The sequence below is a fragment of the Nymphalis io genome, chromosome 7 (genome assembly GCF_905147045.1).
Source record: "Nymphalis io chromosome 7, ilAglIoxx1.1, whole genome shotgun sequence".
NCBI classification, from domain to species: Eukaryota; Metazoa; Arthropoda; class Insecta; order Lepidoptera; family Nymphalidae; genus Nymphalis; species Nymphalis io.
This window is the reverse complement of record NC_065894.1, coordinates 918293-946005: the sequence shown is the minus strand read 5'-3', so window position 1 is coordinate 946005 and position 27713 is coordinate 918293. Positions and strand designations below refer to the sequence as shown.

General features: G+C 33.2%; 2 protein-coding genes across 2 annotated transcripts in view; both read right to left on the bottom strand.

Annotated features, from left to right (window-relative positions):
- LOC126769632 (neuroglobin-like) overlaps positions 1-8223 on the bottom strand; it is a 126772-nt gene extending 118549 nt beyond the window's left edge. Inside the window, exon 1 of the mRNA XM_050488512.1 lies at positions 8110-8223. The gene's annotated coding sequence lies outside the window, so the exon portion shown is untranslated. The remainder of the gene's footprint in view (positions 1-8109) is intronic.
- Positions 1-27713, bottom strand: part of LOC126769601 (terminal uridylyltransferase Tailor-like) — a 598301-nt gene that overhangs the window by 63219 nt on the left and 507369 nt on the right. The window lies entirely within an intron of this gene.

Below are 27713 nucleotides of genomic sequence, written 5' to 3'. Positions count from 1 at the left end.
ATGTAGTATATCAGTTGTCTGGTTTCCATGGCACAAGCTCTGCTTAATTTGGGATCAGATGGCCGTGTGTGAATAAAGTCCCAGGATATTATTATTATTATTATTATAAAGGTTGATTTTTTTGTTTATTATTTCTTGATAAGCAGTTTGTTTAGTTATTGTATTTATAAGACAGAAGTGAAATTGATATCAATTAAATTAAATCAGAAAAAGAAGAAATTAATCACAAAATTACGAATTTAAGGAAATTTTAGCAAAACAGAGTTCGAATTAGCTAGTGCGACAAAATTTATAACTTATATGATATCTACCGCCTAATGGCAAAATAACAAAAGAAGCCCGTGTCAGCTACGATATGTACGCTACCAGTGCTACTGTCCACATATAATCATTAACAGTATTTTATTTGGAGTTTGTTACAACCATGTCAACGACCACCAATCATAGGTGAGAATGATGTGATAAAAATGTGTCGACAGTTATGATTGGTATTTATTTACCCGCGAAATTTCGAAATTAACACAAGTAAATTCGTACTACATTAAATAATTTATTTATAAGTGTGAAATTTGTGTGTGGGTGGTATAGCTATCACTGATTTTATCAACGATAATATTTCTTATTGTTATGTAGAAGGATGAGTGTTTTAATATAATTTATATTTAATTAAATAAATCTGTCATTAGGTAAAAAAAATATTATACGGAATGGTTTTCCTAAAGCAAATGGGTTACCTAATGGTATAGAAATTTTAATTAGCGAAGTAAGAAATAATAAACGTTCCATTTTTTTATAGAATAGAAAGGCGGACGAGCATATGGGCCACCTGATAGTAAGTGGTCACCAACGCCCATAGAAATTGGCATTGTAATAAATGTTAACCATCGCTTACATCGCCAATGCGCCACCAACCTTGGGAATTAAGATGTTATGCCCCTTGCGCACTAGTTACACTGGCTCACTCATCCTTCAAACCGGATCGCAGCAATACTAAGTATTGCTGCTTAGCGGCAGAATATTTGATGAGTGGGTGGTACCCACTCAGGCTATATCCGTTCAGCTACAACGGGGTTTATTACATAACCTTTGGACATAATTTATTATAAAACATTATCCATTTGCCTTTATCCTATTTGCTTGGGGTCGGCGCAGTCTGTTTGTGGGATCTCTTATTAAAATCAACCTTAGAGTCTTGCAGATTAAACTAAGACTGCCGGTCAAACCTGGTCAAAAACTCAATTTCCAAGTGCTAAATTTAATTTTATTTCTCACTTCTTGCTTGACAGTTAAGAAAAATATCGGCAAAAAACCGCATCTTTCGAATGACACTCCGTCACATGTTTATTCATATACCTTCATTGTAATGGTGGAATAATAATTCAAAAAGAAGGATTACTCTGTCCATCAACATTTACGGGTTGTTAATATACTTTCAGTAGGGCTATTTTGCGAGAACGAACTCGGAAGTCGCCGCAGAAAACGGTCGTTAAATCTCAGATAGTGATATGCGACATTGACCATAACAATGATAATATTTCAAGAATACACGTATTAAAAAAGCATATCAGCATAAGCTGATTGTCAATAAATATTATTTTCGTGTAAACTTTTGGTGCTGATAATATGTTTTATTCATTAGGTACTTGGATATAACAGAACCAGGATGAATGGAAGCCATTTATCTATCTTCAGATATACTCTTATAAAATCTTTTATAGCATATAAACTACAATTAATATGATAATTCAAATACACATACTTTTATTTGACTAATCCAAAATAATTTGTAACCTCCATTGACGAAGGTAATAAATATAAATAAATCTATCACTTTGTCTATATTTACGGCCATCGATCCATCCGTCATCGTAGCAAAAACAAACTCACTCGGAATCCCATTGATTTAAAACGGGCAGATAAATTTATCTGTTTTCATATTATTTTTTTCGTAACGTAACGTTGTTTAAAATTTAAATTAAAGAATCGACGACTCTCGGAAACGGTTAATCTGTAAATGTTTATCTACATTTTATAATTTAGAAGTGAAAGTAAACTCATAGCACCAAGTTTCCGTCCGCCAATTCAATATATCCTACCTAGAGCAATTAATTCGTTCTGTAATAAAAAATCGCAGATATTTTTGTTTGATTATAGAATAGGTAGTACCACCCACTCATCGGACATTTTACCGTTACATTACAATATTTAGTATTGTTGCGTTGCAATTTGAAGGGGGAGTGAGCCTGTGTAACTATAAAGACGAGGGACGTAACATCTTGGTTCATATTTCTTCCTTTCTTATTTCGCTTACGTATTTAATAAAAAACATAGACATGTGTATTTTGTACAAACTAACTTTACACAGGTGAAAACAAGAGGCACGTCTAGTAAAATTCTAAGTTAGTTAAAATAAAGCCTTTTTTCTTCAAAGAAAATAGTATTTATAGTATCATATAAATCAAGAATTATAAGTGTATCTTCTCTAAAGAATTCTGTTTACCATAGAAAGCAGTAAGAATTAGGACTAAATATAGACCAATTTCTGTTCGAGGTTACCTTTTTACTGCACCGAATATAGATTTTATTATAGCGACTGTTTTTTGCGATCTATTCACGTTAATTAGCTTCGGTCTGATTCCTGCAGCTGTTTTTATATTTAATCTTAAGCGACAAAATATATACAATAATAGTCACGTGAGGCCGTATGAATCCTATGTACCATGTGACTCGTGTGGCAATGCTGTGGTTAGCGGAACACTTATAATTTAGGAGCATAAGTCGCATATATGTAATGTGTGTCGAAATATGTCAAAACAAAATCGCTTGAGGTGTACATTAGATCCCATGCGAATATTGAAAGGTTAAACGTTCATAGAAAAACATTAATGATTTATTTTTATATAAAAAATAGAAAGGCAGGCAAATTCATGAAGAATTAAAAATAATAGGAAAATACATCAAAGGCAGTGGGTAGTTCACCCATGATAGGATATATGATTATTAATGTTAAAACATATTACTTTAAGTTTTATTTTTTGTGTAATATACATTTTAGTGTATCTACAGGCACAAATGCCATAACATCTTAATCATAATATCCTGGGACATTATTCACACACGGCCATCTGATCCCAAACTAAGCAGAACTTGTATTATGGAAATCAGACAACTGATATACTACAAATACTACTTTTCTTTTGTAAATACATACTTATATAGATAATTACACCCAGACTCAGGACAAACAGACATGTTCATGCACACAAATGTCTGTCCTGGGTGGGAATCGAACCCACAATCTTCGGCGTGAAAGGCAATCTACCAACCACGCCGACAGGCCCGTCTTAGTGGTGTGTATGGCGATGTAAAGAATGTTTAATATTTCTTACAGCGCCAATGACTATTGGCGATGGTAACCATTTACCATCGCATGGCTCACTTGTCCGTCCGTTTGCCTATTTCATAAAAAAAGCACGAATGTTGCTTACCGGAAATTTTACTTGCGATCTTCAGTTAAGAATTACGAGGTATATCCTGAGCCATTACGGTTAGTTAGTTTCGAAACGTATTAAAAGAAAAATCTAGTTTCAACAAAGTCAGCACAATATTAATTTCTTACGCTATAAAATGGACTATTATTGCTGTTTTTAAATCTCTTAAAGATTTTTATTCCTTCTAGAGCATTTATTACAAAGCAAAAAATATATATATATAACGACTGCCGTGACGGGTACTGCTTCTGTTTGAGTTTATTTTTACGTCAGTTTAACAAGTTTATGGACATGAAATAGAACGTCTCTACTCTTGATCTCGTTTCACAAACGAACGAACGTCTGAACGATGTACGAGAACCAGGTAAATTCATTTAAAACACATATCACTTAAACTATATTGTAAAAATAAATATATGAAACAAAATATAAATACATTTTTGATAAAAAAAAATGTTTTGTTGTCTTTCTTCCGCCGGTTTAGTTCTGAGGTGCAATTAATACACATCCGTGTACTAATTGTTACACTTTTTTTGAATGCTGGAAAAACGTATTATGCGTTTCCCCCACGGGAAAAGTGGGGGTATATGGGGCTCGCCGGTGTCCAAGGCGCCGAGTGCGCCCCGAACATCGGAATACCCACTAAAAAACCAGCGGTACCCTTTCCGTCTTAATGCGGAGCCCCACGGGATCGCTTGCGCATGCTATCGTGTACTAATTAACTTTTTGAAAATCAATTGAAAATTAACCTTTGAGCCAAGATTAGTGGTATTTATTTGGTTGAATAATGAAATGAAAAAATTTAGGATGTGATATCTGCAAAACTAAGAGAGAATATTACATAATATAAATTCTCAAGATCAAGAAGCGCTCTTTAGGACATTTGATCTGTTTATAAACAAGCTTTCTAAACATAAACATATATACTTTTATATATTAACCTCCTGTGTACGTGCATTGTGAAAGGTATTCACGTGTTAATAGTTTTTGGTGTTGTAAACGTGTAGAAGCCAGTACAGTAATGGCCCATAATAAATCATATCAGTTTATAGCATAATAGCACTTACAGCGAAACATTCCTCAAATTATTTTGTATGTCATAATAATGATAACGACACTGAATTTAGTTTTTAAATGTATTGCATGTTTATATTATGTAAGAACCGAAATGGCCCAGTAGTTAAAGCATGTATGTTACATGAAAAACACACGTTCGAAGATTTGCTAACTGGAAGCTGATTTTATAACTGAGATACGCATTTATTATTTTATCTATATCACTTTATGCGATGACTTATAATGACGAATTCAATGTGTTAATGCATGTGTCTAATTTCATTGAAATTCTGTCACATGTGTATTCTACCAACCCGCATTGGAGCAGCGTGGTAGAATAAGCTCCAAACCTTCTCCTCAAAAGTGAGAGGAGGCCTTAGCCCAGCAGTGGGACATTAACAGGCTGTTACTGTAATGTGTTAATCGTGCACATAAAGCGTTAGATAATGATTGTAACTGTAACTCTATATTGTACGAAATATGTATACAAGTTAAAATATTTAAAGAATATATTAACTACTAACCAAATAACCAATATAGTTCATTGCAAAATCAAAAACAACTGTTAATAAAATCGAGATTTAGAATATAAAAAAAAATGGTAACTTTTTTAAAATAAATTAATTCAATGTGGTGTTATTTTTATAGTTCAATTACAAATATTTTAATAATAATTATGTTATCGAAATGTAAATCATCCAGTAAGATTTATAATATGTGTGCACTTGTGTAGACTTACAAAATGTGGAATAAGTAATGAAATTTTATACCGCGAACACATCGAAGAAAAGTTATTCTATTGAACTTGCTTTAGTAGAAAATTATGACTAGAGGTTGTTTGTGAGAGATTGATCGAAGGAACTTTAAAAAAATATTTTTAATGATTTTTTTAAAAATTTTTAAAATTTATTAATTAAAATTTCTCTGCAATGATGACCTTTTCCTTTCTTTCTTATATTGAAAAATACAGATAGTAAGAGTAGTAGTAGTAGATAATTATGAAAAAATCAACGTATACATGTCGAATTTCATGTAATCTTTGATTACCTCGTTGGTATTGAGTCTGGAATTTGGAAGTGCGTACACTCCCATGCCTCGGAGAGCACTGAAAGCCGTCCTGCACCTGAACTCTTTCAGGTCGTGTCGAATTACAGTCCCGTCGGATTATGAGAGCATGCATCTATGTTCGCGTACACAAGTTTGTGATTTATTTAATGTCCTATGCATTTAGCTTATCTCTCTTGCGATTGGCTGGCGTGGCCCAAATCGGTCCGGACATCAATCTTGGACAGAATACAAATTACATATTAAATCACAATTCAATCAGTTCTTACGATACACAATTCGTTCGTGATTCATCCCAACTTTATTTCTAGAGGCGAAATGTCTATATTATATATTTGTATCCTATTTTTTTCGACTCCAAGTTCGCGCTATGAAATCTTTGAAACAACGCGAACCCGAATAATGGCTTTCGACTGGTCACGCTTTTCACGCACGTTCGCGCCTTATTCTCCGTTCCGAATCGGTATTTATGCCCGCGTCAAAAGCCGTCAATTTATCGTGAACGCAAATCGCATCCGCACTCACACCATGAAATCAGAAGCATATAATTCATTTGTTTTACAAGCTAATGTTTGCCTGTATAAAAACACAGGTCTCTCACACTGATTTTAGAGTGAACTAACTCATTGATTCACGCTAGTCTGGAACTTACTTTATATTTGATTTAATACATCCGGAGCGTAACACAAAATAACATATTTAGTGCTAACATTTATCTATTTTTATTGCCCTAAACTCGTATTTATTACCGCAATAAAATTTATTACCATAGAGTGTAGAAACGGGAATTAAAAAAAAAATATTATTTCAGGTATTTTCCTTAAACATACAGTTATATTTAATTATCTTATCTATGAACACTTTTCCTTACTTATATATTTCACATCTGTATAGGTATTCTATAATTTGAAACACACCTCAGAATACTAATATAAAATGTAATAAAATGCGACATTGACTATAATAATAATAATAGTTATAACAGTTAAATACGCTCAAAATGGTTTATCACATAAGTACGTTCTCAAAAATTGATAACGAGATACAAAGAGATTTACAGAATAGAGATGCTGTTCTGGTATGTACGAGTTTCATGTATAAGTATGCATACATACATTCATAGACGTTCGTCATGCAGAAACAAGAGATTCGACATTTTATCACATAAATGTAAATTATGCTAATATAATCGTTTAACCATTTAAGCGTTGCCAAAAGCTATGTCCGTTATATTTAATACGAAATATTAATTTAAAAGATTCAGATATTACAGTCGCGTTTGGACTCTACTACCACTTACCATCAGGTGGAGTAGAGTCATTAGCCATCCCGGGGCATATAAAAAAAAATAATTATATTTTCATCCAATAACTTCCCCTTTGGTTTAGTGGCTAGCATAGGCTTTAAATCTTGAGATCCTATGTTTAAGCCACAGGACTTTCTATTAAGAAATAAAGCTCGGAACTTGTGATACACTCCAGTTCTTTGAACGTCCCAAAAACCGTTGATTCTGCACTTTATCTTTGTGATTGTCACGATCTCTAGGTCGTATTCAATTGCCGTTCCAAGGTACTGTCGGAGTTTTGAAATAGACAGTGCATTTGTGTTTGCGCACACAGTTTTGTACTATGATTGGTCCTGCGCAGTTGGCTAGATTCCTGTCTGATGTCAATCGACCTTGGAAATGCCTTTGCTGGTGACTTATTTTCATGGCACTAAAGGTTAAGGAGCTTATATACATTGGTCCATCACGGGTACTGATATATTTAAATGAAAGTGTTAAAAATGCAAAATCATCCTTTATACACGCCTCTATATTTTTTTAAATACATTTGCAATCCATTTTGACTAAGACATATATATTAACTTTCAAACTAATCTAAATGAATAAGGAGAATTATTTTTACATTTATTTATATAATTTATGAATATAAATATACATTCATTAGATATGTTAATGTAGATTAGAATATAAGATAAGTATCTTATGCTAAGACTTATAAGTATCTTAAGATTTAGCATACAAAATTTTCAAAATGATACTTAAAACAAAATAAGAAAATTTGGGAATCAATTAGAATATTTCAAGTACAAGTATGAACTTAATCACAAGCAAACACGACGTAAAGTAATTATTGATTTACTTATGTAACTATTTCTTCGCGTGTATAGAATAAGGGTTTACGTGAAACGCTTATTGGTAGAACTCACATACAAACATTTTGGTTTTTCAGGTCCTTCACTAGTATACGCGGTATACTAGTATACATAACACAAAAGTTTGATCACAATTGGATGATTATTTTAGAAACGCATAGAGAACAAACATAGAAACACTCCATGTTTATTTATTTTTTTACGTCTAGCATTTGAAATAAGGCTAAAGTGATGCTCGAAGCAAAATCAATTTTAATCTAATTTTAAGTCCTTACTATGATGAGTCTTTGCTATCACATTAAAAAAATGCAAAATGAATTAGAAATTTAAACATACGTACATGAAAACGCGTATCCTTTTCGCTTATTTGAACACTTAAGCGGTCACAGTTAAGCGGTCACACGTCAAGCGGGTTAAGCGGAAAGCTGGTACCACGTCCGCGCGGCGCCTCGCGACTCACTCACTGAAAGTGTTTCAGCGGCCGATTGAAAATCGTGTTGACGGTACACTGGGTTCACTGTACATTTTTCAAACACTAATTTTGAATAAGAATTAACCTATAGAATTCTTCAAATTTTGATGAATACGAGTATTATGGAACAAATTAACGTATTGATACTCAACATTCAAAAGTAAAAATAAATGAAATACAGTACTTAAGTAGAGTTTTCGAAGAGCTATCGCATTACTTTACTACATAACTAAAAATAGCTGCCATCGTTTCAAAATGTCTATTGTACTCAAAGAAATGGCAAGAAAATCTGTTTTTCATCAATCATAATATTAGATATATTATATGGTGCTTTTGTGCAAGCCCGTCTCAGGTACCATCCACTTATCATATATTCTACCGCCAAACAGCAACCGTACACAATTCTAAGAATTGTGTACGGTTGAAAAACGTTAGTGAGCCAGTAACTAAAACAGACATAACCTCTTAGTTCCGAAAGTTGGTGGCATATTGGCGATGTAACGGATGATTAATATTTCTTACCAGGCTGATGTCTGTGGGTGGAGTTGACCATTTACCATCATGTGGCCCTTTTCCCCGTAAGTAAGTAAATAAGTAGGCCAACTTATGATAATTATTTCAAAACATGATATTATCTTATAGTAATTTGTTATTGGTATTCAATAATAGATTATTATTATATTGTATCCGTATATATAATTATCCCATTACTGCGCGTTTGACGAGAAACAGGGTATACAGGAATACATGTACATTTGAGTACATTACGTGTATTTAAATACAGCTGAAATAAATTAAATTAATTGAAGACTCGGTGTATCAAAACCTAAAAGTACGGTTCACAGGCAACAGAGATGTGGGAGGGAAACTCATTCAGCCGTGAGTGTTAGCATTTGTCATACGTACTGCAAACATTTTTAAAATAATTTTATATGAACGTTAATAATATTTAATCTTTGATAAGTTTATTTCGACTGTTTGTTTAGTATTAAAAACATTTTTTTTTTTTCAATTTTAATAAAACATTTTAATTACGGCATTTTTGTCGTTGTTCTTCCAAATTCAACTTGGAACCTATTTGGGACACATAAAATATGCAGACGGTACTTTTTTGCTGACATATATGTTACCATTTTATTTATTTTTTATTATTAATAGGCCGAATGGCCTTGTGGCTGGAACACGTGAATTAAGCGAAGATTGCGGATTCAAAACCGGGCAAGCATTATTAAGTTTTAATATTGTGTGTAATTTGTTTATTTTCTTGTTACAAGATTTTTAAATAAACTTTTTCTTACTTTTATTAACATATTTCCATATTTTATACTTTACTATTATATTTTTGGAAATATTAATTTTTTAATTGTAATTAATGTTTTTTTAAACGGTTTATAATTATAACTCTTTTGAATAATAGCAATTTAGTGTACATTATATATACAAATATATTCAATGTATTATAATACGAACTATTTGTATTATAACAAGAATATGACTAAAATATTGGCAAATTTTAAAATAAATATAACTTCAACCAAAACCACAAACTCGTATTACTCGCTTGATATCAAGGCGAGGAGGCAGTATGTGTAAGGAGGAAAATGCACACAATTTACTTGGGAATATTTAAAGTTCAATGGTGCAATCGACTGGATTTTTCCACCTGTAACATAAGTATTTTCTTCGTGTACATTTTTATTATTTCGTTTTATTTATAGTATATTATTTATCTCAAACCACGAAATCTTCATATTATATTCGCAAGCAGTAATACTTAGTATTGTGTTTTAGGTTTGAAGGGTAAGCACAGTGTAAGTACATGCACAAGTTACAAAGGTTAGTAGCGCATTTGGCATGTAATGAATGGTTAATATTTCTTATTCAGATTCAATGGGCGGTGATACCATTAACTTAAATCTTAAATAAGCTGCCTGCTTAAATCAAATTTAAAAAATACGTACTCGATTCACACACAATTTAATAACAATATTAAATTAACAAATAAAAACCAATCATACCTCGAAGAAAGATCTGAGCTTATTCCACGACGCCGCCTTGATTGTGGTTTTTGGATAAACATGAAACAGATTTTCTAAAGAGGTCTTCCATCACCGCCGAGCACGAGATGAGTTATAAAAACGAATTAAGCACATGAAAATTCAGCGGTGTTTGAACCCGCGATCATCGGGTAAGTTTCACGCATTCTAACCATTGGGTCATCTCGACTCAAAGTAAACATCCGAATATAAGCCAGATATCTTCATTTTATATTCCCAGGTTATATCCATTGAATCATAGGCGCTGTGTCATAAACATCTTATATATATATAAGATGTTATCTTTGTTATATATGCATATCATGTTAAGTCAAGTTTAGCTATTAAGTGAAATCTCAGAGTCAAATTGTAGCTCAGAGAAACTAGGGTTTTGCATTGACGTATCCCTATTATCCGATCATTTATTATCGTCATAACATTTTATTATATGCAATATATTAACCGTTACATTATATATATACAAAGATTATTATTCATTCAGGTTTTTCTGTTTATGCCTTCAGTCTAGCTCTTTGTAAAAGATACGTATTTTTAACGTTGAGTGTGAGAATTTTAAGCACACCAGCGCGGTGAAATAAGTTTCAAAACAATATAAAAATAAGAACGATTAGATTTTTTCATAAACCATAAATGAACATTTTTTCATAAAAAATGCCTTATTTTTGATCAAAGATATAGTACATTTATATTGTTAAAACACGGACCGGTCGTTAATAATTTATGGGTTTCAAACAATGACAACATTTTATTAGCTCTATAAAAGAACTTCTACAAAAAATGCCATAAAGTGAAATCAACACATCCGATGTTTAAATAAATAAAACCTTATCAAAATCATTTCATCAAAACTAGAAGATCTCGGTCGGAGATAACTCACAATGGGCCATTTAAAACAACACGTGAGAAATATAACATAATGATATCTTCTGGTAGAGATAATTGCCTTCACCCCATCTAATTAACTTTCTTAATTAATCTTAAATTACACGTGTAGTGTGAAATAATTTTAGTATGTAATATTTCTATAGGTAAACATTTGGTTCTCCTGCAGGGTTCTACACCCAGTCAATGGAAGAATGCGATTGTCACGATAATTTATAAGAAAGGCGACAAAACAAAACTGACAAACTACCGTCCAATAAGCCTTCTCTCTCAGGTCTACAAACTGTTCGCTAAAGTCCTTTGCCACCGACTCGCTAACACCCTCGACGAATACCAACCTATCGAGCAAGCTGGCTTCCGGAGTGGATACTCAACTATGGACCACATCCATACTGTCAAGCAGCTAATGGAGAAGTGCAATGAGTATAACCAACCCCTGTGCTTTGCCTTCGTTGATTACGAGAAGGCTTTCGACAGTGTAGAACATTGGGCCTTGTTTTGTTTCAACCTCTCCATCGCTGTGGTATTGACAAGCGATACATAGATATCCTCCGAGAGCTGTACAAATTCGCGACTACACCAACCTCGTGTCTGTTGACAGAGGGGTCCGACAAGGCGATAACCTCTTGCCGAAACTCTTCAACACCGTCTTAGAAGATCTGTTGAAGACACTGGATTGGAGGGAGAGAGGTATCAATATAAACGGAACACGCATGACTCACCTTAGGTTCGCGGACGACTTGATTCTTGTCGCCGAGAGCACCAAAGAACTTCAACTTATGCTAGCAGATCTGCAAGAAGTTTCACTGAGGATCGGTCTGAGGATGAACATGTCCAAGACCAAAATCATGACTAATCGCCTCATACGTGAACCTAACATAATCGTAGGTAATTATACCGTACAGGTGGTCAGCGATTATATCTATCTTGGACATTGTTTGTCATTTGATCGGAAATCTCAAATACAGGAGATCGAACGACGCATTGGATTAAGGTGATATAAATAAAAAAGCCAATACGCCAATAATGGAATCAAAGTTGTACTTGTACCACTGGCTAGTAAATTAACCGAGAGCAAAATGTGAACCATTATACTGTCAAACATTGGCCCCATGAACCTACTGTGACTTGTCCAACTTTTATTGGATCAGCTCACATTATTGGCATCAGTCATGCGATACATCGATCTCTAAGCAAATTGCTCCAAATAGGTTTTATTGCCGAATATTATAGTTTCCAGCCTTAGCAATCATTTGTATACTGTTTGCTTCTATTGGCAAATTTATATAGTTAACAATTATAACTTTTTAAGAATAAACTAGCGATCGCCCCCGCTTCGAACGGGCACAATTTAGTAATAAAGAAAATGAAAAGCGCCTACAGCCAGTTATCTAACCACCCTTTTTTTGTTGGTTAAACCTAAATTGTAAACGGTAATATCTACCACAGGTCATTCATTCATCTAAATTATTAGTCACCAGTTTCGGCCCGCATGTGAGGTGTTTCAGGTTTAAAATACTGTATGTCCTTTTCTGTACTCACAAAGTGTATGTAATGACGATCGGTTGAGTTATACTTGAAAGTGTAACAAGCGTAGAAATAAACAAACTCACTTTTGCGTTTATAATATTATTTAGTATTTCAAACTTTTGTCTAAGTCTTTAATATTTCGAGGTTGTTTTTGTATTAAAGTATAACCAAAAAAAAATAGGATTTTTTATTTGGATAAAATCATTTTTTTTTCGCATCTTATCATATTGCTCTTTCTAAACAAATTATCATCCATCTACAAACAAGTTTCTAATTCAAATAAAAATATTAAGTTATAACAACTTATAAATATCTCACTGTTGGTCAAGTGCCTCATCATAAAGTATAGGTGGTAGAGCTTTGTGCAAACCCGTCTGGTTTATCTAACCACAGTGTAACCTAACCACCCACACATCAGATATTCTACCGCTAAGCAGCAATACTTAGTATTGTTGCATTCTGGTTTTAAGGATCAGTGTACCATTGTAACTACAGGGACATAACAACTCAGATCCCAAGGTTGATGGCGCATTGGCGATTTAAGGAATGGTTATATTTCATTGCCTATGTCTATGGGCGGTAGTGATCATTTACCATGAGGTGGTCCATTTTCCCGTCCGCCTACCTTCAAAACATCCTTTAACATTTATTTTATGTAACATAACGATATAATAAAATTTCAATGACAAGAATTACTTACCAAAAAATCAATTCATGCTCATAACATCTTTCATAAAGAAGATCGTTACTTCAAATTGTATTTGATCTCAATTCCGTATTCCTATTGCTAACATTTTAAATACACCCAGAGCTCGGTTCGCACGTCCGAGAGTCGCTCGACCCATTTTTAAAACAAAGAAAGGTTCAATGGTAAACGTTTTAACATGGATAATCCTTGTATCAGAGGGGTCCAGGGATTTAGCATCCAATACAATTGGGGAGTGATTTACCTTTTTTGGTCGGTTCTTGCCTGTTTTAACGCGAATTTACTTGATTTATGCGGTTTTGTTTCAAAGGGATTGCGATTATGAGGTGTTTTATTGAAAGAAAAAAGATTTTTTTAACAGGCACATTGCCTGTTAAAAAAATTTGGAACTGTAAATGTTTTGAAGCTTATATTTCAAATGTGAAAGTTACTCTATTATTTTTTACCTAAATGTCAAAAGCATTGAATCAATCGTAATAAAATTTGGCGTAAAGGTTGTCTAGGACCGGCGTTAGAATATTGGCTTATGAATTACGGAATTTACGGGAATAATAAAATTGATCTGAACAGTCACGTGGAACAAATGATCTCCTCTATATTATGTCTCCCATATTTATCTCCATAATAATATAACAAGACAAGAATTTAATTTATATTTATGGGTATTATATACCATGACCGCCGTGTTTATCTAGTGGCTACGTATAAATATGCTCCAATGCGGGTTGGTGAAATACACATGTGGCAGAATTTCAGTCAAATTAGACACATGCAGGTTTCCTCACGATGTTTTCCTTCATCTTAAATCACGAGATGAATTATAGTCACAAATAAAGCACATGAAAATTCAGTGGTGCTTGCCCGGTTTTGAACCTACGATCATCGGTTAAGATTCACGCATTCGTACCACTAGGCCATCTCGGCTTAGATTAGATTATTAGATCTAGATATATATATATATATATTATATGTATTATAATATATATAATTTAATGAATTATATAATACATAGATATTTACATTTATTAGCTTAATGTATATTATGAAAGAACTTGTTACTTTTTTCTAAAGTTATAAATCATTTTGACGAAGTAAATGTTACCATTGAATCCCGTTTATGAATTCCAAAAAACCTTTTCAAATATTAACACGAATAGTTTGAACTATACGTAATAATATAATAATAATAATATCCTGGGACATTATTCACACACGGTCATCTGATCCCAAATTAAGCTTGTACAAAGCTTGTGCTATAGAAACCAGACAACTGATATACTACACATACTACTTTTCTTTGTGAATACTTTGTAAATACATACTTATATAGATAATTACAGCCTATTAGTGCATACCTAGGTAGTATTACATACGTAGGTATATGTATATGTACAAATTACATGTGTATGTCAAATTATGTTTTTAAGTATACACGAACACAATGACATGGTCGGAACAATCGTTGCTATTATAGAATTGAAGCCATAACAATGACAAGTTTCATTAAAGTCTGACGATTCTAAATCAACATTCATAAGGAAACGGGTTATATTGAAAGATAAGTTTTGTTTATTTTGCTTAACCATATATATGTAAGTAAATATTAACCGTACAGTAACAGTAACAGCCTGTTAATGTTCCACTGCTGGGCTAAGGTCTCCTTTCCCTTGTGAGGAGAAGGTTTGGAGCTTATTCCACCACGCTGCTCCAATGCGGGTTGGTAGAACACACATGTGACAGAATTTCAATGAAATTAGACACATGCAGATTTCCTCACGATGTTTTCCTTCACCGTCAAACGCGAGATGAATTATAAACACAAATTAAGCACATAAAAATTCAGTGTAACCGTACAACAAGGTTATATTCATTATTTAGATTTTAAGCCCTTAAAGTAGTACCTTATTATTATTTTTTATGGAATAAGGAAAGAGACAGGACACACATGCTTTACTACGGCCCAGTTACTCAGTTGATATATTTATACTAATATTTAATTATAATTAATTGGTATGATATACCTATATTTTTATTCCTGAATGATTTTCTTTATCTTCATCTATTTTCTAAGCGCAGATAACAACATTCTTTATTTTTAATTTCAGTTTTTATAGAACTAATTTCTATTTTAAAAAGGCCACAAAGAAAATGAATGCAATTTATTTTGTTTACTCAAAATGGAAGCCAGTTATTTTTGACATAAATACAAAAATGTATTACATACAAGATCAGCCATACTGGTGGTAGGGCTTTGTGCAAGCTCGTCTGGGTAGGTACCACCCACTCATCAGATATTCTACCGCAAAACAGCAATACTTGATATTGTTGTGTTCCGGTTTGAAGGGTGAGTGAGCCAGTGTAATTACAGGCACAAGGGACATAAAATCTTAGTTCCCAAGGTTGGTGGCGCATTGGATATGTAAGCGATGGTTGACATTTCTTACAATGCTAATGTCTAAGAGCGTTGGTGACCACTTACCATCAGGTGGCCCATATGCTCGTCCGCCTTCCTATTCTATAAAAAAAAAAAAATCAATATAGAGGAAGTTTTTTTTTTCTATTTAGCATAGGTATGCAGACCGACAAAAGGTGGGCTAGATCGTAAGTGTCACTTCCCCCTATACGCTCTCATTGACATTGGCATTGTTATATAAAATAACCATCCCTTATATCGTTATGCGCTACCAATCTCCGGAAATAAATTTTTGTCTCACTTTCCATTTAAACCGGAATACAACAATACCAAGTATAACTATTTGGCGGTAAAATATGTAATGACTGGGTGGTACCCAAGCTGGCTAACACGAATCTGTACCAACGAGTAAAAATAAAAATACTTAATTTAGCAAAAGTTATATTTCATTCATGTCATTCATCATTAGGTTTAATTTTGTAAATAAATCGTCGTTTCGACAAATATATCAGTTAACTCCCGTTTCCAATTTAGCAAGCGCACATACTACACAAAGCTATGAAACATCCGTAAATAGGCGCATTTCTTTCATGTTTACCGCCTAAAATGGAATCACGTTTCTCGATATTTGCTTCCAGTTGTTAGCTTAATAACTATTCTTATATAAGTAAGCGTTAATTTTTCGTGCATTGAATTCATCAACTAGGCTAAGACTACTTGTAACGAAAAGCATACAGATTATGAAGGGTTCAGGATAGGTTGTACATATTTGCCGTAAATACGATTTATCGTTAACATAACTAATGTTGTGATTGACGGTTTTCGAATTTATATATTTAAATAAACGTTAATTAAATAACGTTACGTCTTTTTTTTATTATTATTTTTTATGTTATAGGTAGGCGGACGAGCAAATGGGCCACCTAATAGTAAGAGGACAACACCGCATAAACATTGGCGAGGTAAGAAATAATAACCATTCCTTACCTCGCCAATGCACCACCAACCTTGGGAACTGAGATGTTATGTCCCTTGTGGTGGTACCCACCCACTTATCAGATAATTCTTCACGACGGCGTGTTATTACGACAACTTTTCAGCAATTTTAAAGTATAATATGATATTTCAAACCATAATATTCTTTATATTAGCCATATATATTACCCATATGGCATATGTATTACCCATCGGCTGAATTTCGTATAAATAAACAACATCGATCGTCGATACTCAGACTTCATACGAACAGGAATGGCAAATAATTCAGACAGTACGGAATTCATTCGATTGAACATAACTACAAAGGGAACTCGAGGAATTTAAATCAAATAACTTCAATTAACTTGATTATGATTGTTTGATAATTATTTAATTGGTGTTAGAGCTTTGTGCGAGCCGTGTTGGTAACACCCACTTATAATATATTCTATAATAATAATAATGTCCTCCAGACCGATTTCGGCCACGGCGGCCAATCTCAAGAGAGATTAGCCAACTACGCAGAACATAATATAGTGCACAAGTGTGTGCGCAAACACAGGTGCACTCTCTATTCCCTGAATCTCATAATCTGATGGGACGGCAATCCGAAACGACCGGAAAGAGTTCAGGCGCAGGAGCAACGGCTTTACGTGCTTTCCGAGGCACGGGAGTGTACACACTTCCAACTTCCAGACTCCTGCTGGCTGCTACTGAGAATATTCTGACAGAATCTGACAAAACCTAATAATTTTTTATTGGTCCTACCTGGGAATTGAACCCAGGGCCTCCGGCTCTGCGGCCTTACATCAAGCCACTAGACCAACGAGGCAGTCAAATATATTCTATACAAATACTTTGTAATACTTTGTATTATTCTATTCTGGATTGAAGGGTGAGTGAGCCAGTATTATTACAGATACAAGGAATAACTTAGTATAAATAAATGTCTATGAGTGACTATCAGACAGGCTATTTGCCTATCCGTCTCCCTGTTTAAAAATAATAATAATAAAATATATTTTTTTGTATTATGGGCAAAGGCTACTTTCTTTTTCATTCCTAAAGCCGGTCACGTAGAGAATAGAAGGTTTTTTTTTATTTTGAAGTTGATAATCGATTGGATATGGTATGTGGCTATTAAATATGGTAACAAAATATGGTTATAATCGGTAGTAATAGGGGATGAAAATATTAAATCCCCATACGGTTTCGTACTTTTTAAATATAGAAATATGAACATTAGTATTTAGTAATTTCGGGACAAATAACAATTTAGACTTCATAGAAATCAGTTCACCGATTTTATTTTTGCCACCTTAATAACTCATGAGAAATAACATTTACATACATACAAAAAATCCTACGTATATTTTTTTTAAAACTATGACGTAAGTTCAATATTAAAATCTTTAATTACAAAAATGTTAAAACTCATCTATACTTAGCACTCTAAGCTTCGTATATATTTACTGTGAGTAGAATTAATTATTAAAGGTATCCTTTCTATCAGCTCATTAATTATTTATAACGTACAAACAATAGGTCCTTTAATTGCCCTTCGCTTAATGGAGAGCCAAATAAATTACTAGACCTTTGTAGAACAAGTTCCAACATGACCTGTTTGATATTAAATTCAATCTAGTGTTGTGATGCTTAAATTCTTTAAGAAAATGTCTTTTGATGTATTATAAAATTCCGTAGACTCCGTCTCATTTTCAAGTCTTATTTAAATAAACAAATAATATTATATTCAGTTCTATGCGTTCAAGCATTTTTCATCCATCATCATCAATAAAACGGTAATCGGTAAAACTTTGTACAGTTCTTGTTTTGAACTTACGTGAGTTTTTAGTATAATAGTATATATATAGGTTATTCTTATGTTGTATTGTATAATTTTGTACGAAACAAATTATTCAGGTACTTCAACATATGCCGTTACGATAGGAAATAATAAGAGCTATGAGTCATAATAACTTAAATGAATAAGTTGTTAAATATTTACAAAATAATTTCATTAATAGACAATGCACGTTATTCTCTATAAGATTTTATTATAAAACGCATAAAATTAGCACAACCGACTAAATTCTGAATGCTCATTGGTCAGCTATTGCGTCATTTTTTTTATTGCATATGGGCCACCTGATGGTAAGTGGTCACCAACGCCCATAGACAATGGCATCGTAAGAAATGATCGCTTACATCGCCAATGCGCCACCAACCTTGGGAACTAAGATGTTATGTCCTTGTGCCTGTAATTACACTGGCTCACTCACCCTTCAAACTGGAACACAACAATACCAAGTACTAGCAATACAAGTACAGTCATTGGCTGCCAGGAACCAATAACAAGTCATATTGAAATATTACTAAATTTAAATTATATCAGCGTTTCACAAATTGGACGCTAGACGAAGCAAATTGCAAGACAAAACATAACAATTGAAATAATTTTCCTTCATCTAAAACTTTATATATATACGCTCGCTTTAATAGTCTTCACCTCTCATATTATCTCTTAATCTATATATGTCTAGACTTTATATGTTAGTACTATATATATTCTACACTTTAAGTCATTACGAAGTCCCAACTACTTTTCCACTTTGGCAAGAACGGATACAATTGTAACTTTACGAATTTATGGTAATTGCCAAGTTTTTGCGCTACAAGATTCAGTGCTTATAAAACTAATGACATTTTCTTATCGGCTATATAATTTTGTTTTATTATCTTGGGAATATTTTTTTTAATTTCATTATTTTGGAATACAGTATTCAATTAGCGTTATATCAGGGAAATGCTAACGATGTTGGGTTATATGGAAATAAACCATTTTGGACATTTCATCTATGTTTTTTATGGGACAGTAAGTCCGACATCAATAGAAAGTGTTAAGGCGCAGAAGAAACGGCTTAACGTGTTTTTAAGATACAATAGTGTACATATACAAAATCGATACTGCTTCTGTGATTTTTTTATAGTCATCAAGCAAAGAGGCGCTGTTGATGAGTCTCCTCTCAAAATGTAAAAACCTCTTCTGACACTTTATCGTCAACTTGGGATTTAAATTCGATGTCCCTAGTGTGCCCTACTGTGCCCTACTGTGCCCGTAATTGACTTTCACTTATCTTGAAAGCCAGTACATATTAGTATTAAGTGTTAACGTTTGGCGATATAATAAATATTGAGTGGATGGTACCCACCTAGAGAGATGTGCACACTACCAACGCTAAATACCGCATACCGGAAACAACCACAGTATGTGATTAATATTATTTAAATAAAATAGCATACGAATACATGTATTTTACGTTTATATAAGTTCGTAGGACTATATCAAAAACATTTCTAACTGAAGAGACTGAGAGACTGGACCCTGAGCAGTCTGCGCAGTGTACTAACAAAACTTTGTTTTCCAGCTGTCATAGTGTCTCGTGCTGGTTTTCATTGTAATGTTGTATTGTTGTAGCTCTATTGTTGTTGCAATGCAGGAAGAAATAGATTCGTAAAGACTATTATGACGAGCTTTATTTACTGTTCGATCCTTTGAATATCGTCAGTTAATGATAAAAGATAAAAGCATTGAGTTTTTAAAGTAGTTTAAATTTAAATATGAAATTGTATATAGTAGATTATGTATTAGGTTTGAGAATAATAACTATCGATTATCCTTGCCGTTTCTATATAGCAGAATCTCCTCCCCTTTTTATGGCAAATTTGGGAGTCTAATGCGATTGGTGGTGGTGCGAACACATGTGGCAGAAATTCATCCGACACGTGAAGGCATCCTTACAATGTATTCCTTCACCGCTGAACGCGAGTAAAATTACTTGCTTCGTTTTAATTTAATTTATGTTAATATATGTATATAGACTTGCCTGAGTATGTACCAGAAATCTGAAAATTCGCGTGTCTAAGCACCGCATCACAATCAAAATTACTGTTGTTACTGGTGACTATACCATATAGTTAAATTTATTAGACATACAACTTTACGCACAGTGAACGCGTACTGGGGGTGGATCGCGTCTGGGTAGATACCATCACTCAACAGATATTCTACCGCGAAACAGCAGTACTTGGTATTGTCGTGTTCCGGTTTGAAGGATGAGTGAATCAGTGTAATTACAGGCACAAGGGACATAACGTCTTAGTTCCCAAGGTTGGTGGTGCATTGGCAATGTAAGAGATGGTTAACATTTCTGACAATGCCAATGTCTATGGGCGTTGGTGACCACTTAACATCAGGTGGCCCATATGCTCGTCCGCCTACCTATGCTATAAAAAAGTATATAGTGTATATTTTGTTTTCTCTAAGGATATTAAATAACAAAACATCAATTCGATCAATATAACTACAATCAAGTTCCATAAAGGCGCTGGATAATTTGTCTTCATTAGCTTCTTGATGCCGCATTGAGCTCGAATGAACTCGTATTTTATAGTAAATTGTTCTATAGATGGAAAATCTCTATGGTTGCTAATAAGCAATAATTATGTGGATGATTAAAGAGTGGTATAATATTTATTATATGTTATTTATATTTTTTTTTTTCACTGTTTCGACTCAAATTACTAACAAATATAATATATACACAATTACAATTAACTCATACAACACGTGACAAATCACTTATTTTATAAACCCTTCTAAAATCGGTTCACGAATCGATATCAGTGCCTTTTCCTTCTATATTGAAAAGATACTTGACAAAATAGAATATATACCAAACATAAAAATAAAAGTTTATAATTTATGTGAATAATAAAAGGCAGAATGCGGGCGACAGACACCACTAAAATATATAGTGTTGATATAAAAATGTGTAGGTCGATTCAGCTTTGGATTTATTCCAAAAAACTCTTATTCTTAGCGTTTTAGGGGTCATGTTAGCTATAAAAGAATACCACTACTATCAAATTTCATCAAAATCAGCTCATTGGTTTAACCATAAAAACGTAACAGATAGACAGACATATTTTTGCGTTTATAATATTAGTATAGATAATACAAAGACTTATTTTAAATATACTAACTAGTACACAGTATATATAAACTCAAATCAAACATGTATGTCTGTAATCAAGTTTGTTTACGAGCCCTATTAAATTATCGTTATTTTATAACAATACTTTATTCGCTCTTCATAACAAACCTCAGCAACAAACACTATCAATGCGAGATTGGCCTTCAGTGATTGTATTTTTGAAATGAAATCACTTTCGAGACAATAAAATGCATATAATATTGTATTTCAAAATGAGTTATCTTTAAATGTACTGCTGTTTTTTCGTTTGTATTGAACTACTAATATTAACCTTTTAAACTGTATAATATATAACACACTTGATAAAAAATAATACACCTCTCGCAACCGACCATGGCGTTAATAACGCTCGGAAGGGTCACGGTCTACGATGGCCGCCAGGGAAAGAATAAGATAATCCTTCAGACCGAATTATCATGGCATTCCATTGATATGTTAGAGATTCGTCACTTATTCCAAAAGGCAATCTTCCTTTTTTTATAGTATAGGTAGGCGGACGAGCATATAGGCCACTTGACGGTAAGTGGTCACCAACGCCCATAGACATTGGCATTGTAAGAAATGTTAACCATCGCATACATCGCCACTGCGCCACCAACCTTGGGAACTAAGATGTTATATCCCTTGTGCTTGTAATTACCGGCTCAATCACCCTCACACTCACCCTCAAACAGTAACTTCAAGTACTGCTGTTTTTAGCTAAAATATCTGATGAGTGGGTGGTAGCTACCCAGACGACCTTGAACAAAGATCTAGACTACCACCAGTAAACATGCCCCACGACTTCATCCATCTCATCTGCTTAAATCATCACATAACCCCTCTTAGCATTTGGCTCCGACCCATGTGTTTAGGGCTTTAACTTGTAAGAAAGAAATGATAACTATAATAAAATATTTAATTGTATACCAAAATAAAAAAAAACTGTATTACAAATCCAAATTATTATAAAAAAAAAAATCACTTGGTGGTAAGGCTTTGTGCAAGCCCGTCTGGGTAGGTATCATCGAACTCATAAGATATTCTATCACCAAACAGCAATACTTAAATTGTTGTGTTCTGGTTTGAAGGTTTTATAAAAAAAAAAACTAACCCGCATTGGAGCAGCGTGGTGGAATAAGCTCCAAACCTTCTCTTCAAAATGAGGAGAGGAGGCCTTTAGCCCAGGGACATTCACAGGCTGTTTCGGTTTCGGTTCGGATATAAAAAAAAGGTTTCCAAATCCATCGGATAAGAGGAAGTGGTTCTAATTCAGCTTGGAAGATTTAACCTTGAACTAACGATCATTGTCAACATCTAATTTTGATAACAGCTTCTAAAATACATAACAATACGAAGTTCCTTTTAAGTATTATATATAGAAATATCTATTTAGGAGAAAAAAGCTCTTGATCATTTTGCTCTTAATGTATTTATTTAGTACGAGTAGACAAAAATAGTAAAATAACTATTATATAAATCACAAGATCCATCTTGCGATAACGTGATGTGAGATTAAAATAGTTATTAGCATAGAAATTTTGTTAACATAAATTCAATGTTAGTAAAGCTTAGCGGTTACTCGTACATGAATAATTAAATCACTCATAGAGAAAAAATGGCTGTATATCTAATTATAAAGATTATATTTATACGGTACGTGCGTAAAGATCACTTCCTGCAACGGCCCGCTTTCGTTGAGTTTTAATTAACTTTTAATTCAGATTCAACTGTAATCCTGAAAAGGTACTTATAATACAACATAGACTCCAAGTTGTAGATTAGATTTGTTCATAACAACAAATTGTTATATCATTATCACATAATATATATATATATATATATATATATATGTCAACGATTACGAATAATTATTAACTCGGTTGATTTTGTTGTAACGCTAGGGTGTGAAAGCCGTGACGTAACGAGTCACGTGATCGGAATCGTTTGGAGGGGTAACTGTCACATTTTTATGGTTGGAGAGCAGTGAGTCGTAAGCTCAATTCATTATAGAGAGCGATACAGTTCGGACCTTCCAAACGGGACCGTTGGTTCACGCAACTCTGATAGTTTTAATATACCCACTTACTAATTTGTGATTGCTGATTACCTAAATACAAGAATTATCATACTGTATCTTTGTGGTTTATTTCCTGAGACCTACGCCATGGATCCTGTACCAGAAGCTCCTACCGATGACGGGCATGCCGCTGATCTATCGCAGTCGCCGTCATATATTTATATATATTTTGTATGGAATAAAATTTAAAAATTCGATTACAATGAATTGTTGAACGTTCCTTGGCGGTACTTCTAGTAGAATCTACTTCTCTTCACTTTATAGTTTTTTTATCTAATCTATCGAATTTTTATTCACCTCAAAACGAAAAGAAGGATTTACATTTACTAGCTATTACTTTTAGTCATCAGTTACAATACCTACGAATTGAAATATGGTGGCAATTTTTTTTGTTGAAGAGCACAAGACCTTTATATTATATTATTAAACAAAATTTCTCTATGTAAGGTTATCAGGATAAATAAATAAACTTAAAAAAAATTTATAACCATCTTAGCGCTCGATACGCGGTAGCAGTGAACTGAGACTTCGAGCGTCAGACGAGTAAGCGTAAGATATCGAACGTCAAATGACGTCAGCGTAAAATTTGTTATTACATTGTTTTTTTTTTCCTTTTCTGGCGTGTATTGTATTGTTAATGTGTGCGTGAGATCGGTACACGGTATTGCTTGAGACCAGGAACTCAAATGTTTTCACATCAATTCTTGCGAGTACCTTGGCACTCATATCATTTTTTTTTAATTTTGACCCAAGTTCGAAGTCAAAACTAGGGGATGTAACAAAAATAATATGAAGTAGATTATATCGTCTCGTTAAAAATGCAATTTAAAGTTTATGTAGGCATTGGAAATTGTGTTCGTGATTAAAATACGAAAGTGTAACTTAATCTTGTTTCAACAATATTGTTACAGTCGAGGTTGTAAGTGGAGACTTGATAATAAAGGGTTTCTGAGCAATTTAAAATCACTATAAAATTATAATTAATCTGCAGTGGCTTTTGGGGTTAGTTTTGTTTTGTTTAACAGTCATCCATACTTATGTATATGAATTAATACCAACTTCAATCTCCGTAAATATAAATATTATATGATCTTAAATCTACCTTATCAAAACCTATTTTATGGTTTAAATCTATTTTTAAAAAAAGTTGATAAATTTATTAATGTTGGAATCGATTGGAGATCTCTTTTCAACTGTTCAAATAGCTTTTTATTTAACAAAGGATTTGCAAGAACTAACTCCGGTGAAAGCGGTTTTATTTTAAGCTAGATAACGACAGCAATTCGTTGCTGACCCTGACAGTTTATTTATAAAATCTATCAATCGCAAGTTTCATTTCAGTGTCATTTTATTTTATATACACATTATGAATGACTTCTTATTTCTATATAATATATAATCGGGATATAATATATCACTTATCACGACTTATTTTGTTCCACATTTAATGAACAAGAAGAACACTGATTGAAACAGTAAAAAAAATATTTATAAACGGGCAAATAGGCCACCATATGGTAAATCGCCTTTAAACGTTACCGATGTAAGAAATATTAACCATCCTATGACCAATGCGCCACCAACCTTGGGAACTAAGATATTGTGTCCCTTGTGACTGTCGTTACAACGGCTCACCAACTCTTCAAATTGGAATGCAAAAATATTAAGTATTGCTGTTTAGCGGTAGAATATCAGATGAGTGGGTGGTACCTACCCAAATGAACTTGCACAAAACCTATTATTACCTAGTCAAATATGTCATAATTACGATATCACCATGAATACATTTTTATATATTGTTTAAAATTAAAATTCTAGATAGCATCATTTCTCCAGTATCAACCAGAAAAAAAATTAGCAAACGATAGCCCATATATACCAAAGTCAAGTGAACGCAAAATTGCTATTAATATATGCCAGGCGCATACACTAAAAATTAAACTAACTTTATTATGTACTCAACAGGTAAAATAATTTACTTATCAACATGGAGGTCATGCATACTTTGTGTTGCATTACACTTTATATATAACAATATAAAAATAGTATTATATATAACAATATAAAAATAGTAGCAACGTCCCGATTCATATAGTTAATTGCTTATGTTGGATGTATAAGTATAATTATGGTAATAATAATGTCCTCCAGACCAATTTCAGCAACGGCGGTCAATCTCAAGAGAGATTAGCCAACTAAGCAGGATATATTATAGTGCACAAGTGTGTGCGCAAACACAGGTGCAGTCTCTATTCCCTAACTCTCATAATCTGACGGGGCGGCAATCCGACACGACCGGAAAGAGTTCAGGCGCTGGACCAAATGCTTTACGTGCTTTCCGAGGCACTTCCAACTTCCAGACTCTGGGCTGCTACTGAGAATTTTCTGACAGAAAAACGCAATAACTTTTTATTGGACTGACCTAGGAATTGAACACAGGAGCACCGGCCTTACATCAAACCACTAGACCAACGAGCCAGTCATAATAATTATGGTATATGAATAAATGAAGTGAGTGCTGTTCAAATATTTATTAATTCCTTGTATTTTACTATATATTTATTGTGTGCACGTAATATAAATACAACTTATCCAAATGTTATGCTAACAGAAACCGCCACTTGTATTTCAAGGACGATCAACAAAGGAACGATACTATTTCAAAGGTTTACAGATTATTTACAGGTTTTCGATTCGATCATTTCTAGGTCAGTATGAATTTAAAATCAATATATTATACAATTTTAATTCAACTGTCACAAATAAATTTCATAATCCAGAAGTTTAACGGTTTAAATTGAAAATTCAACGGAATGCAATATCGTTTCCAGAGCCGGTCATTACGAACTGAATAATTATTATTAACTTTAAGCTTTCCCAAATAGTATGTAACATGTCGAGTGGTTTTTACGAGATTTTATTTTGCATAAACTGTTCGTTTTGCACAATATTGTTGTTGGTGATAATACAATCTAGTAATTTCTATAAATTTTTTTGTTAAAAGGAATGCAAATCTGTCACAAATCGTATGTTATCTCTCGAATTACCTCTTTTTTGTTTGTATTGTAATTATATAATAATAATTATTTTCTAACTAAGAAACGCTTATCACTCACAAACTGGCTTTTATTTTATTACAGAAAGCATTTATACTCAATACATGCAGAATTGTCCGGAAATTCTTATCAAATGATTAGGTCAAATCCCAACCGTTTGGATAAAATCTCGCTAAAACGGAACCTCGGTTAAACGATAATAATATTAAATTATTTTATTTTATTGTTGAAAAGCTCATTGGAAAATAAATATTTTTTTTTATTATTCTTATTCATCACAATTATACTTGTGTTAATGCGTCTGTACCTTTCGTCTTTAGGTTAATTTTACATGCGACAGTGTCATTATCGTAAAAGTGTATGTATGGTGGTATTCTCCTTGCCGTGTTATTAACACGGCAAGGAGTATACCACCAGTATACATACCAGTAATATAAATGATACTTTGAATGGCTTGAGTTGAAAATTAATCTTTTCAGAGATCAAATTTGCCTAAAACCCTTTCGAAGCGTTTCGAAGGTATCCACTAAAAAGCCTATCTTAAAGTTTACGACTTTATGTCTAGACAAACTGTTATCCGTGATGTTTTAAAAAAATATTTGCCCTTTAATCACATACCTAGTTTATATGTCCTTATCGAGGCTCCATGCTAATTCTATATGAAATTTAATTACGATCAGTTTACTTGAAAGAGTAGGGCCACTTAGGCTTTGTGCAATACCGTCTGGGTAAGT